Genomic DNA, 15,080 nt, shown 5'->3' on the forward strand with positions numbered 1-15,080 from the left:
CAATGCACCATGTTATTCACCGCTCTTTTTGCTACAAAACTCTACTTTTCAACACAATCTCCGTTCAATGCGACGGCCTTACGCCACCTTACTGGGAGGCATTGGTGCCGGTTGGTACTACTCTACCGGTACTGGTTAACGTCGGAGCCAACGTCTTGCTGCCATCAGTTGCCTATCATCCACATATTGCTACCCGCAGAGATCACCATTCATTGGGCCAAACAGATGGAATTCGGAAGGTGCGGGATCCGGGTTGTAAGATGGATAAAGAAGAACAATCCATTATAAAGTTTTGTGAGCACCTCTCGGGTGCGCAGTGTTGTTTAAGGCATTGCGTTGTCATGGAGGAGAAGTTCGTTTGGACTTTTGTGGCGACGAACACCCTGAAGTCGTTTCTTCAGTTTCCTGAAGGTGATACAAAACGCTTCAGAGTTGTTCGTTGCCCAATGAGGGAGCATATCAAACAGAACAAAAAAATGGCTCTGAGCACTATGGGACTTAACATCTATGGTCATCAGTCCCCTAGAACTTAGAACTACTTAAACCTAACTAACCTAAGGACAGCACACAACACCCAGCCATCACGAGGCAGAGAAAATCCCTGACCCCTCCGGGAATCGAACCCGGGAACCCGGGCGTGGGAAGCGAGAACGCTACCGCACGACCACGAGATGCGGGCTCAAACAGAACAACCCCTTCAGAGTCCCAGAAGACCGTTGCTATGACTTTACCGGCTGACGGTGCGGCTTTGATTTTTTTTTTTCCAGAGGCGATGTGGTGTGGCGCCACTTCATGGATTGTCGTTTTGTTTCCGGCTCGAAGTGATGAACCCGTGTTTCATCGCCTGTGACGCTGTTCGACAAAAAAAAATTGTCACTATCAGCCTCGTTGCTCTTTTTGGCCCTCTGTTAGGCGGCGAGGAACCCAGCGGTCACGCGCCTTCGAGTACTCCAGCAGGTGGACGAGTGTGTCGACACTACCAACAGACGTCCAGTTACGCAGCGAGGTGCTCGACTGCGATCTGTCGATCACCTCGAATGAGAGTGTCCGCACGTTCCAACACTGCAGCAATCACAGCTGTAAAGTGTAAAGGGAGATGGGACAGGTCTGCATGACTTTGTTACGATGATGACAGACGCCTCGTCCAACGACTCACCTTGCTGTTGTTCGCTGCCAGGTCTCTGTAGACATTCTGCTTGGAACGCAACTCCGTTGAAGACATCATTTTGAGGGCTGGTATAGCGCCGACACCTACCGCACCTTCATGGACCTATAGGGGCTGAAGTGTGAATATTCCGCGATTACCACAACAAATTCCGCATTTTTTTCAAGCGAAATAAGTCCACTGGTAGAACCGACAAACCAGAGGAAGAGCTGAGTTAGGGAAGACAGAAATGGAAAGCACCTCCACTAAAGAAAGCACGTAGCCACAGACTTCAGACCAGTATCCAGTCTCGTAGCGCTGAGTGATAATAGCGAGTGCACAGTTTCATTTTAAGGTGTACAAGTTATGCGTGAGAGTTTGTGACTGTTACATTTCTTAATAGCCGGCCGCTGTGGCCGTGCAGTTGTAGGCGCTTCAGTTCGGAACCGCGCAGCTGCTACGGTCGCAGGTTCGAATCCTACCTCGGGTATGGCTGTGTGTTTTGAGCTTAGTTAGGTTTAAGTAGTTCTAAGGCTAGGGGACTGATGAACTCAGATGTTAAGTCCCATAGTGCTCAGAGCCATTTGAATCATCAAATACGCCTCTTTACATTTTATCACTTGTAGCTAACGGAGCACCGCTGTCTGGAGTCTTCTATGAAGTATTACGACTTAAAGAGCGCCCATATTGAGCGGGACAGCCTCCATCTATGTACAGTACACGGCGTATTGCGCAATTTCCATACGTTGCTAGAAGTGGAATAAGCCCGCACACCATCAAGCGATCCCGTTATAGAAGGAATTATTTTCATGCGACACGCCGCAGCAAGGGTGGGTATATTAATTACGGGAACGTTAAGCCCAAAGAGCGGCGATTAATCATGCGCCCGACCGCCTGGGAAACTTGAAAGAGGGCGCAAGTTTTGAGCGCCTCCTCAAGCCTGCTGAGTACATTGCACACCGAATGGAAAAGTACGTACTACGAGAAGATCCCGAAGTGCCATTTATTAAAAACTCTGTCACTTGCTATATCCACCATTGTTCGTTCTTATCTAACTCCGCCGGCCGGTGTGGCCGTGCGGTTCTAGGCGCGTCAGTCTGGAACCGCGTGACCGATAAGGTCGCAGGTTCGAATCATGCCTCGGGCATGGATGTGTGTGATGTCCTTAGGTTAGTTAGGTTTAAGTAGTTCTAAGTTCTAGGAGACTGATGACCACAGATGTTAAGTCCCATAGTTCTGGGAGCCATTTCCATTTATCTAACTCCTCTTTTGTCATTCGCTTTGCCCTGCCCTCTTCTGATGCTATCATTTCCTTCATTTCCATTTTGGTCATTGTCATTCGTGCTCCAATCACATTGGTATAACACCGTATTTGGCTCGCCGCATCATTTGACAGCAGGAGTAATACATTCTTACAGGTTCTAACTTCTCACATATGCTTTGCGTATAATCAGATGGAAAATTAATTTTTCTTGCAAACTGAACTGCCATAATTCCGTGCTAAGTTTGGAATTCTTCTATAAATTTTTTAAATATAACCTGCACTCTGTAGGATATCCAATGGACATTTGGCCCGCAATACTTACTTAAAAGACCATGTTAGAGAATTTTGCAATAGTCAGTTGTTTAATAATGGCCTGTTAATCTGAAAACTTGTCAACAATATACAACAACTACTGAGGATCATTCACAGCTTACGCTTTTGGTTTATAAAGAGGAAATTGTTCTAACAAGCACCTGCCTAAATATACGAAGTATATGCAACATAACTAGCAAGAAACACGAACGAGGTATATTATTTTTTTAGTATGAAATATGTTAATACTAGCACTGATTTCTTGTGCACTCGTGTGTAGCGCTTTAGGAGGGTTAGTTGTTTGTCGTAGTTCCATTGCACAGTTCTTTAGATTTACATTTCAACTAAAAGAAAATCACCTACCCAAGACTGTTACAAAAAAAAACTGTTTAAAAAAATTAGCTTGTTACCCGGTTTTGTCGACGAAATGAGGCTGTTTGGACCTACTGAGCAGATATTAATGTTGATGATAAAAGTCAGTGTTTTGGTCACATGCTACTTAAGCAATCGTTTAATTATTTACTGATGTACTGGCTACGCGCCAGTCTATCGTTGCTGTACTTTTTGGATCTGAGGATGGCTGCGAAGTCGAAAGCACTGATTAGTTTCAATAAAATAGGATGTGTTCAAGGCATCGCCTTCCTCCTGTGACAATTATACACTCCTGGAAATTGAAATAAGAACACCGTGAATTCATTGTCCCAGGAAGGGGAAACTTTATTGACACATTCCGGGGGTCAGATACATCACATGATCACACTGACAGAACCACAGGCACATAGACACAGGCAACAGAGCATGCACAATGTCGGCACTAGTACAGTGTATATCCACCTTTCGCAGCAATGCAGGCTGCTATTCTCCCATGGAGACGATCGTAGAGATGCTGGATGTAGTCCCGTGGAACGGCTTGCCATGCCATTTCCACCTGGCGCCTCAGTTGGACCAGCGTTCGTGCTGGACGTGCAGACCGCGTGAGACGACGCTTCATCCAGTCCCAAACATGCTCAATGGGGGACAGATCCGGAGATCTTGCTGGCCAGGGTAGTTGACTTACACCTTCTAGAGCACGTTGGGTGGCACGGGATACATGCGGACGTGCATTGTCCTGTTGGAACAGCAAGTTCCCTTGCCGGTCTAGGAATGGTAGAACGATGGGTTCGATGACGGTTTGGATGTACCGTGCACTATTCAGTGTCCCCTCGACGATCACCAGTGGTGTACGGCCAGTGTAGGAGATCGCTCCCCACACCATGATGCCGGGTGTTGGCCCTGTGTGCCTCGGTCGTATGCAGTCCTGATTGTGGCGCTCACCTGCACGGCGCCAAACACGCATACGACCATCATTGGCACCAAGGCAGAAGCGACTCTCATCGCTGAAGACGACACGTCTCCATTCGTCCCTCCATTCACGCCTGTCGCGACACCACTGGAGGCGGGCTGCACGATGTTGGGGCGTGAGCGGAAGACGGCCTAACGGTTTGCGGGACCGTAGCCCAGCTTCATGCAGACGGTTGCGAATGGTCCTCGCCGATACCCCAGGAGCAACAGTGTCCCTAATTTGCTGGGAAGTGGCGGTGCGGTCCCCTACGGCACTGCGTAGGATCCTACGGTCTTGGCGTGCATCCGTGCGTCGCTGCGGTCCGGTCCCAGGTCGACGGGCACGTGCACCTTCCGCCGACCACTGGCGACAACATCGATGTACTGTGGAGACCTCACGCCCCACGTGTTGAGCAATTCGGCGGTACGTCCACCCGGCCTCCCGCATGCCCACTATACGCCCTCGCTCAAAGTCCGTCAACTGCACATACGGTTCACGTCCACGCTGTCGCGGCATGCTACCAGTGTTAAAGACTGCGATGGAGCTCCGTATGCCACGGCAAACTGGCTGACACTGACGACGGCGGTGCACAAATGCTGCGCAGCTAGCGCCATTCGACGGCCAACACCGCGGTTCCTGGTGTGTCCGCTGTGCCGTGCGTGTGATCATTGCTTGTACAGCCCTCTCGCAGTGTCCGGAGCAAGTATGGTGGGTCTGACACACCGGTGTCAATGTCTTCCGCTCACGCCCCAACATCGTGCAGCCCGCCTCCAGTGGTGTCGCGACAGGCGTGAATGGAGGGACGAATGGAGACGTGTCGTCTTCAGCGATGAGAGTCGCTTCTGCCTTGGTGCCAATGATGGTCGTATGCGTGTTTGGCGCCGTGCAGGTGAGCGCCACAATCAGGACTGCATACGACCGAGGCACACAGGGCCAACACCCGGCATCATGGTGTGGGGAGCGATCTCCTACACTGGCCGTACACCACTGGTGATCGTCGAGGGGACACTGAATAGTGCACGGTACATCCAAACCGTCATCGAACCCATCGTTCTACCATTACTAGACCGGCAAGGGAACTTGCTGTTCCAACAGGACAATGCACGTCCGCATGTATCCCGTGCCACCCAACGTGCTCTAGAAGGTGTAAGTCAACTACCCTGGCCAGCAAGATCTCCGGATCTGTCCCCCATTGAGCATGTTTGGGACTGGATGAAGCGTCGTCTCACGCGGTCTGCACGTCCAGCACGAACGCTGGTCCAACTGAGGCGCCAGGTAGAAATGGCATGGCAAGCCGTTCCACAGGACTACATCCAGCATCTCTACGATCGTCTCCATGGGAGAATAGCAGCCTGCATTGCTGCGAAAGGTGGATATACACTGTACTAGTGCCGACATTGTGCATGCTCTGTTGCCTGTGTCTATGTGCCTGTGGTTCTATCAGTGTGATCATGTGATGTATCTGACCCCCGGAATGTGTCAATAAAGTTTCCCCTTCCTGGGACAATGAATTCACGGTGTTCTTATTTCAATTTGCAGGAGTGTATTCAACTAATGTTGCTTGTAGGAGATAGCCCATCTATTTCTTCTACGATGTCGTAAATATGCCAGCAGTAAATGCATGTACAAACAATAATTGAATAACCAAAATAATCTGGAGGGAAGGAGTTCAGCTGAAAGCTGGTAATTGAACTCTCGAGCGGGAAATAACAATGAGCGGGGCTGGAGCGAGAAAGCCAATTGAACAAAGAAGCAACGGTATGACCGGACAAATCACAACAGCGAAAGAGTTGCGTCAAACCGGAAGGAACAAACCAAACGGTACCAGCGACATCTGTGAGGTACTGAATGTAACTTTCCATGTAAAATATGTAGACAAATCCCAGTAATTTGCTCGAAGTGTTATTTTATTGTTTAGAAATATACAAATAAAACAAAATTAAGAAATTTTAGTAAATTTGGAAGCAGATCACATTTCTGGATAGACGTGCGACGTTTTGCGCATCGAAAAAATCAACCGAAAAACTTTGAGGTAAAGCTTTGATTGGAACGTGTACATGTTATATAAACGAATGAGAAAAGTATAAATCTTAGTTTAACCCGGTTGTACACAGTTAACGCAAATATCAATGGGGTCAAATGACGCCTTCTCGCTGTTCTGGAGGTGTCAAATATTCCGCTCGTCTAGCGTTAAAGCATTTCGGCTTTGGTAGCTCTTCTGGAGTGGGAGAAATCCGAAATGAGCGAGAAGGTGTCGGTAATGGTAAACATAATCGCGGAAGCAGAATACGTCGTAACCATCGCAATACCAAAGGGTATTGGGGTACTTTAAGCACACCTTTTGAAAATATTGTACTCTAGACAAATACTTTATAGATTTTAACTCTGAAAAATTTTTGTTGTTTTCAATGAATTCTTCAACATGATTTGATAAATGGTCAAGATTTTCCAGGTAAACGTAACCCAAAACTCTGATTTTGTCCACTATAAATGTTTTTGTAAGAGCCTGCTACTGTAAAAACAATGGGTTTGTTTATAAATAAGTTTACTGCCACCAGCCACGATTTTCTTTTATTCATATTTTACACGATGCTTTTCGGGAAATGATTTCTATTTTCACGTGCTTTCCTTGTGTACTATGCCATTTTTTACGTAATGTTTTCGATGTTTGGGATCTGCTGTGTTTTGTTGACTTTACTGCAGTGTATGAAAAACGCGCACTTTTTAGTTTTCGATTTTTATATGTAGTTAGTGACGAAATTATGACGGCATTATACTTACAGTTTTTTATGGTCCATTTGTGCGGAATCTCACACATATTAAACATCACACACTATTTTCTGTGCACCATATATATCGAGAATAGCTTACATAACCATATACACTCCTGGAAATGGAAAAAAGAACACATTGACACCGGTGTGTCAGACCCACCATACTTGCTCCGGACACTGCGAGAGGGCTGTACAAGCAATGATCAAACGCACGGCACAGCGGACACACCAGGAACCGCGGTGTTGGCCGTCGAATGGCGCTAGCTGCGCAGCATTTGTGCACCGCCGCCGTCAGTGTCAGCCAGTTTGCCGTGGCATACGGAGCTCCATCGCAGTCTTTAACACTGGTAGCATGCCGCGACAGCGTGGACGTGAACCGTATGTGCAGTTGACGGACTTTGAGCGAGGGCGTATAGTGGGCATGCGGGAGGCCGGGTGGACGTACCGCCGAATTGCTCAACACGTGGGGCGTGAGGTCTCCACAGTATATCGATGTTGTCGCCAGTGGTCGGCGGAAGGTGCACGTGCCCGTCGACCTGGGACCGGACCGCAGCGACGCACGGATGCACGCCAAGACCGTAGGATCCTACGCAGTGCCGTAGGGGACCGCACCGCCACTTCCCAGCAAATTAGGGACACTGTTGCTCCTGGGGTATCGGCGAGGACCATTCGCAACCGTCTCCATGAAGCTGGGCTACGGTCCCGCACACCGTTAGGCCGTCTTCCGCTCACGCCCCAACATCGTGCAGCCCGCCTCCAGGGGTGTCGCGACAGGCGTGAATGGAGGGACGAACGGAGACGCGTCGTCTTCAGCGATGAGAGTCGCTTCTGCCTTGGTGCCAATGATGGTCGTATGCGTGTTTGGCGCCGTGCAGGTGAGCGCCACAATTAGGACTGCATACGACCGAGGCACAGAGGGCCAACACCCGGCATCATGGTGTGGGGAGCGATCTCCTACACTGGCCGTACACCACTGGTGATCGTCGAGGGGACACTGAATAGTGCACGGTACATCCAAGCCGTCATCGAACCCATCGTTCTACCATTCCTAGACCGGCAAGAGAACTTGCTGTTCCAACAGGACAATGCACGTCCGCATGTATCCCGTGCCACCCAACGTGCTCTAGAAGGTGTAAGTCAACTACCCTGGCCAGCAAGATCTCCGGATCTGTCCCCCATTGAGCATGTTTGGGACTGGATGAAGCGTCGTCTCACGCGGTCTGCACGTCCAGCACGAACGCTGGTCCAACTGAGGCGCCAGGTAGAAATGGCATGGCAAGCCGTTCCACAGGACTACATCCAACATCTCTACGATCGTCTCCATGGGAGAATAGTAGCCTGAATTGCTGCGAAAGGTGGATATACACTGTACTAGTGCCGACATTGTGCATGCTCTGTTGCCTGTGTCTATGTGCCTGTGGTTCTGTCAGTGTGATCACGTGATGTATCTGACCCCAGGAATGTGTCAATAAAGTTTCCCCTTCCTGGGACAATGAATTCACGGTGTTCTTATTTAAATTTCCAGGAGTGTAGTTACAAAGATGTTTTTCAATAGAAGACCTGAAACATTATCTCTGTCGACTACATCGATAAATATCTTTATAGCTGTTTGGTCACATAAGGTATTCTCGATATAATTGTGTGTGATGTTAAATATATGTGATACTGCACAAACTGACCGTAAAAAAAAACTGTAAGTTCAAGTTCGTACAATTTTCGCCACTAATATAAAAATCGATAACCAACTAAAAATTGTGCATTTTTTAATATATTGTAGTAAGGTAAACTAGAACAAAGCAAGACCACACACATCGACAACAATACTGAAAATGGTGTAGTACACAGAGGAAACGATATGAAAATGGGAATCATTTACCGAAAAGCTTCATGTAAAATTTCAATACAAGAACTCATAACCCAAACATTTTAGTGCTAGTAGCAGATGTCACCTTTCCCTATGACTGTTCTTATTCTGTATCATTAGGTTCAGGACGTTACTTACGCATCAGTATCTCTTTAGAAAGTAGGTTGTGAGTAAAAGTCAACAACAATTAGCAAAACTTGCATTTTTAAATTTTCATTGGGGTGGGCATGAAGTGGGCGTTATTGAAAGAATGTTGTTGTTGGTAAGTTTGTGGTAAAAGATATTTTTATTTTATGGACTGTGTTGTAGTTGGAGTCACGAACGATGGCGGGCGAGTTTAGGCTTGTTCTGCGCACATACGTCGCGCAGTCCCCGACATACAGTAAATGCCCTATAGTGTTCTTACATCCGTTGTGAATGCTCTAACCAACGCGAGCATTAAACATGATCGCGTCCACCCCCGGCAGCTGAGTGGTCAGCACGACAGAATGTCTATCCTAAGGGCCCGGGTTCGATTCCCGGCTAGGTCGGAGATTTTCTCTGCTAATGAACTGGGTGTTGTGTTGTGCGCTAATCATCATCATTTCATCCCCATCGACGCGCAAGCCGCCGAAGTGGCGTCAAATCGAAAGACTTGCACCCGGCGAACGGTCTACCTGACTGGAGGCCCTAGTCACACATTTGCATTTACCATGATAGTAGCAAATTTTTTGCTGACGTTTGTTGCGAATTGTCATCGGTGATGGTGGTCGTAAGCGACAAATTCTATGTCAGCAAACGAGAGATATAATTTCCAGGATGCACGATTTCTTAAAGCGAAAAACACGTGTACGCGCCTACCGCAACTGTCGTATGCAACCGTCAACAATACAAACCCCTTCCCTGTCTCGACCTGCGGAGGCGCCATCGTTCCTGAATTCGTCTATAACACATCAGTAGCTCTTTAAAAAGTCAATATAAGTCAACAACAATTAACGAATTTTGCTTGTTAAATTTTTAATTAGGATGGGCATAAAATAGCGTCCCTTGATGTCACGGGGTTAAAGAAGCCGCGTGGGCTAGTGGCAGAGCAGGTCAGGATGAGGAGAGGCTCACACTTTGCAGCGTGGGCCGGTTTTGAGCGCGGCGGCGCGTGTCTCGGCGCGCGTAATGAGTCGGCGTCGATAGCGGCGCGGAACAATGGCGGCGTCGAGTGGCGCCGCTGCTCCAGCAGGGCTGCCACACGCCGCGCCGAGCCAGGACTGCCAATAGCTGCGCGCTCCGCCGCTGCCACGTCGTCCGATGACGGACACGCATTGTACGGGGGAGCTTCTGATGTCCAACGGAAACGCAGAAATTATCTGTTGTGTCTGGGCTGAAGTGACTGTAATAATACTGCGTGAAATTGTTTCTGATCACATCCATGATTACCTGCGCGACGGATAGTAATTACGTTTCCTTCATCATGTCAATAAAACTTACGTTTAATAATTTTTTATTTGTTTGCAGGTACCGGACGGTTACGATTGAACTCCAGCTGCACAATGGAGGTCCAGTATGAGCTGCAAATATCGCATGGCAGCAAAAATTGGTAGATACGCTATTGCGACAAACGCGGGACCGATATTGGCTGAAAAAAAATAAATTTTTTCCACGAGATGTAACTTTGGCGTTGCTGATCAGTCGTTTTATGGCTGCAGCGTTTCGTCGAGGTCTCCAATGCTCGTACTGAAAAAAGTGTGTGAATGGCGGTTAGTAATAAAATCAGTGTTATGCCTTTCTGACTTGTTTGACCTTTTCTGACCACCCCCCGTTCCTAACCCGTTACGTATGGAAACGTTTCTATACAGTTTTCTTGGATGCACAGCACCAGATTTGGAACTGGTCGCCAGAATTGGAACTAATCTTTTTTCAAGCGTAAATCGGTTCCGCATTAACGCATTAGCATATCTAGCAAGTTTCAGTGACATACAATAATTACAGCCCACACTGGACCTCTGTGAGTACCTGTACTTTGATCACATCCACTCGGTACGTGTGTACTGTGTTTCTTGACACTGAAATCATCGCGTCACGGTACCCTAGCACGCCTCCTGAGGAGCCAAAACAAAATGACTCACTTCCTTGATAAAATGGAGTACTTAGCACAATTAGTTTTCTGCATTCGAAGAGGAACAATACTGCAACAATTCATGCTGAGTCAGTGGAAGTGTACGGTAATAATGCACCATATAATTATGATACAGCGATTTGGTGGGCGCCGTGGTCAGGCAAGTCTGAATGACGACGAACGACATGGTAGGCAAATGGTTCAAATGGCTCTGAGCACTATGGGACTTAACTTCTGAGGTCATCAGTCCCCTAGAACTTAGAACTACTTAAACCTAACTAACCTAAGGACATCACACACATCCATGCCCGAGGCAGGATTCGAACCTGCGAACGTAGCGGTCTCGCGGCTCCAGACTGCAGCGCCTAGAACCGCACGGCCACTTCGGCCGGCGACATGGTAGACAATCTCTCTGCAGAGAACCAAAGGGCTTTTACCCCAAGACCGATATATGACAATCGGAGCGATAATGGGAAAGGTAGAAATCAATCATGCATCAGTTTTCAACGTCGTGTACGACATATTGAACACAACCGTCATCCCCACTAGGCTCCGCCACTGCTCATACCCATTCAAAAAAGCTTTCGAAGAGAGGCAGCTGTGGAAATGTTTGTCTGGAACCGCGTGACCGCTATGGTCGCAGGTTCGAATCCTGCCTCGGGCATAGATGTGTGTGATGTCCTTAGGTTAGTTAGGTTTAAGTAGTTCTAATTTCTAGGGGACTGATGACCACAGATGTTAAGTCCCATAGTGCTCAGAGCCAGTGAACCATTTTTTTTGGTGGAAATGTTTCAGCTGTCTCAGGCTGAACCAGATGACTTCTTTAGCGACTTAATCGCTGTAGGACGAGTGCTAGGTGCATGAGTATTATTCCTAGTCGAAGGAGCAAGGGAAGCAGTGGACATAAGTGGATTCACTACCGTCGAGAACACGAAGAGCTAACGAACATCTGATATGGTGATGCCGAGTGTTTTTTGGTAGTGCCATGGGGTGTTGATAAAGATTATGTCCGTAAGAAAGAAATCGTCACAGGAGTTTATTACCAAAATCTCCCGGTACCAGAGGATCTCAAAACGAACTGTTGCGGGAAGATGTCTAAGTAGCTTCCACAGTAACGTCCAAGCTCATTCTGCAGAGGACACAGCGGCATATTCTATTCTTTCAAATATGGAATTTTGCTTACCCTTCCGTATTCCACTATCGTGGAACCCAGTATCGTCTTCCTGTTTCCTCGGATGAAGAAATCACTGCGTTAACAGGCACTTCCGGAATGCCGACGAGATGATTTTCGATTGGAACGTTCCCTGGACAAACAAAATGCAGACTTCTGCTACCAAGGTCTCCGCCAAGTCAACCGCCGTCAGGAAAAGTCTTTCTTATTGAAACGTGAATCTGCAGAAAATGACCAACACCACTGCCAAGATTCATGGTCGCAGGCCGTTTTTGTTTCGAAGTGATGATTAAAACTGAGCTATTGCCAGCTGAGTTAAAACGTACTGCGATAACAAAAAATCAGCTTGACGTCAGTCTGAAGACACGTACTGATGTAGAAGAATAATAATAGGACCAAAATTAAAAAGCGTCATCTCTTACTTCATTTCAAATCTTAACCTGAGAGGATGTAGTATGTTGTTTCTGCTAGCACTACAATTCTGAGTATAATCTGACCCGCCAGTGATAGTTGTGGTTTTGTAAATGTAGCTCCATTTGGAGTCAGGAGCGTGGGACAGCGGCAGATGGATGACGTATAACAATACTGTACCAACAGCCATTATTTTGATATTTCGTTATTAGTATCGACGTTCCAGTCACATCAGCTTCAGGCCTGTCGCATGAATAACCCAAGTACCACTCTCGCGCGCATAAGACAAGTCACCAATAATCTTATCTGATGCCCTAGATATCCTAACTCCATGAATGGTTTTATGTTGATTTACTGTTGTGTCACAGCGTTTCACTGAAGGTAAGTTGTCAGTGTCAACTGACAACAATCTTCAGTGTAATAAGAGTATCTAAAGCTGTGATGGCCAAATTTTTTGCCTTAGAGCCAATACTAACATTGTGTTGCGGCACCTCGCGCCGCATATGTGCTGATCTTATTAGTAACCGATACACTAAACTAAACTCTGTCCGAACAGGCCATGAAGGTCCAACGGTTACCGACCGGCTGCCGTGTCATTCTCAGCCCACAGGCGTCACTGGATGCGGATATGGAGGGGCATGTGGGCAGCACACCGCTCTCCCGGCCGTAGGTCAGTTACCGAGGCCGGAGCCGCTACTTCTCAATCAAGTAGCTCCTCAGTTTGCCTCACGAGGGCTGAGTGCACCCCGCTTACCAACAATGCTCGGCAGACCGGATGGTCACCCTCCAATGGCTAGCCCAGCCCAACAGCGCTCAAATACGGTGAGCTGACGGGAACCGGTGTTACCACTGCGGCAAGGCCGTTGGCATTAATACCCGATAACCTACATAAATTAGTTCCGTTATGAGCCCCGTAATGGATTAGCTATAATAAAGGCGCGAATGGTTTGTCGTTAGCCTCCTAGTACGGAAGACAAAAGGTGAAACATCTCCCCTCTCACACCCTCTGAGTTAGCAGTGCCCTCTGCCTCTGAAGTAAGCGGCTAACTTTACTCAGCTCACGGTCCAATTCACCAACGTCAATTAACATTAAGCACGTCTTAAAATATTATGTCTCTACATGTATTTTTGTTTGTTACTGTGCAGGAAAGCTACGCTCTTATGCTCTTAAGAATCTCTTAACATTAGTTCGCATTACTATTACTATTACTATTAAATGCGTCAAAGACCCTCGGGCCGCACGAATATTTGAATTACTGATAGTGATAGCATATCATGAGAAAGGTTTTTCACTTCTTGAAAATAAGGAGAACATTGCAACTGAAGTCACTGGCGACACTATGTATTAGTGTCAATGAACATAGAGTACTGGGAGCTGTAATATGAAATTTTCGTAGCAGAGTTGCCAGTGGCAAAGTTATTGTAATCGAAACAAAAGGGAAAAGAAGTATTTCAGTGGCGTAGTCAGGACAAATCTTGAACTACATATCATAGGAAATATGTATGGGTTCCTACGTTTCTGCTCCGTACAGCGAGATGTGTGTACTTCTAAATGTAAAACATCGTAATAGTTCTGTAGTAAAATGAGAAAACTTAACCATGTTACTCAGTAGCTCTTACGCTCATGCTCAGTGGAAATGTATTCTTACGGTCACTATCAATGGAAACATAATTGGTCTGGTCTCTGAAAAAAAATTTAGGTGACAACGTGTTTCCTTTTCGAGAAAAGCCAAAATGTTCCTCATCCAATTGTTAAGCACGGTGTAATTCCTGCAATGGTTTGGACAATCATATCGCGCTTACAGTGGTTCTTCTGGTCATATTGAAAGGCAAAGAAACTGATATTGTCCGGAAACTTTTTTAAGTGATCTTGTTGATTTACAAGGGCAGGACTTGTATCCTACAAGGTTATTATTTCCTCGTCACAAGGCCACGCATTTCCAAGATTGGTTTATTGGTATGAAGCTGTATAACACGTCATTCGGGCGCAGTACAATAGCCAGATTTTAGCACTATCTGTATTGAAGGAACAGTGTAGGACCCCACAGACTCTTCCAGCATCTCTTAAGGAACAGAAATAATTTCTTCGCGAGTAATAGTATTAAATTCCATTAAATATAAGCACATATACAAATCGCCTTCAATAAGTATCGCAAAACATTTTTTCTGATAGCTGGTTGGTTTTATTTAGGATTTCAATACACCTTATTATGTCCCACTATTTTGGCAACAAAAACCTAACTTTCAATATAATCTTTACCGGGAGAGGCTATACGCTCTTATGGTATCACTCTACTTGTCGTTGGAGCCAACATCTTGCTGCATCAATAATCTCCCCATTATTCAAATACTGGTTTCCGCAGACTGCGTCTTTCATTGGGCCAAACAGATGGACGTGGGAAGGTGTGAGATCTGGCCTGTTGGGTGGATGAGAAAGAGCAACCGAGTGAAATTTTGTGAGATCGTCTCGGGTGCGTAGACTTGTGTGAAGTCTTCCGTTGTCATGGAGAAGGAGATGTTCTTTTGCATTTTTGTGGTAACGAACACACTGAAATCGTCTCTACAATTTCCTAAGGGCAACACAATACGCTTCAGAGTTGATCGTTGCACCGTGAGGGAGGACATCAAATGGGATAACCCATTCCGAGTCCCAGAGGACCATGGCAATGACTTTACCGTTTGATGGTGGGGCTTTGAGCTTCTATGGAGGAGATGGATTGCAGTTTTGTT

General features: G+C 46.8%; 1 protein-coding gene across 1 annotated transcript in view; it reads left to right on the forward strand.

The window, feature by feature from the left end:
- LOC126187395 (uncharacterized protein ZK1073.1) overlaps positions 1-15,080 on the forward strand; it is a 612,194-nt gene that overhangs the window by 221,420 nt on the left and 375,694 nt on the right. The window lies entirely within an intron of this gene.

Source organism: Schistocerca cancellata, chromosome 5 (assembly GCF_023864275.1).
Source record: "Schistocerca cancellata isolate TAMUIC-IGC-003103 chromosome 5, iqSchCanc2.1, whole genome shotgun sequence".
Classification (NCBI taxonomy): domain Eukaryota; kingdom Metazoa; phylum Arthropoda; class Insecta; order Orthoptera; family Acrididae; genus Schistocerca; species Schistocerca cancellata.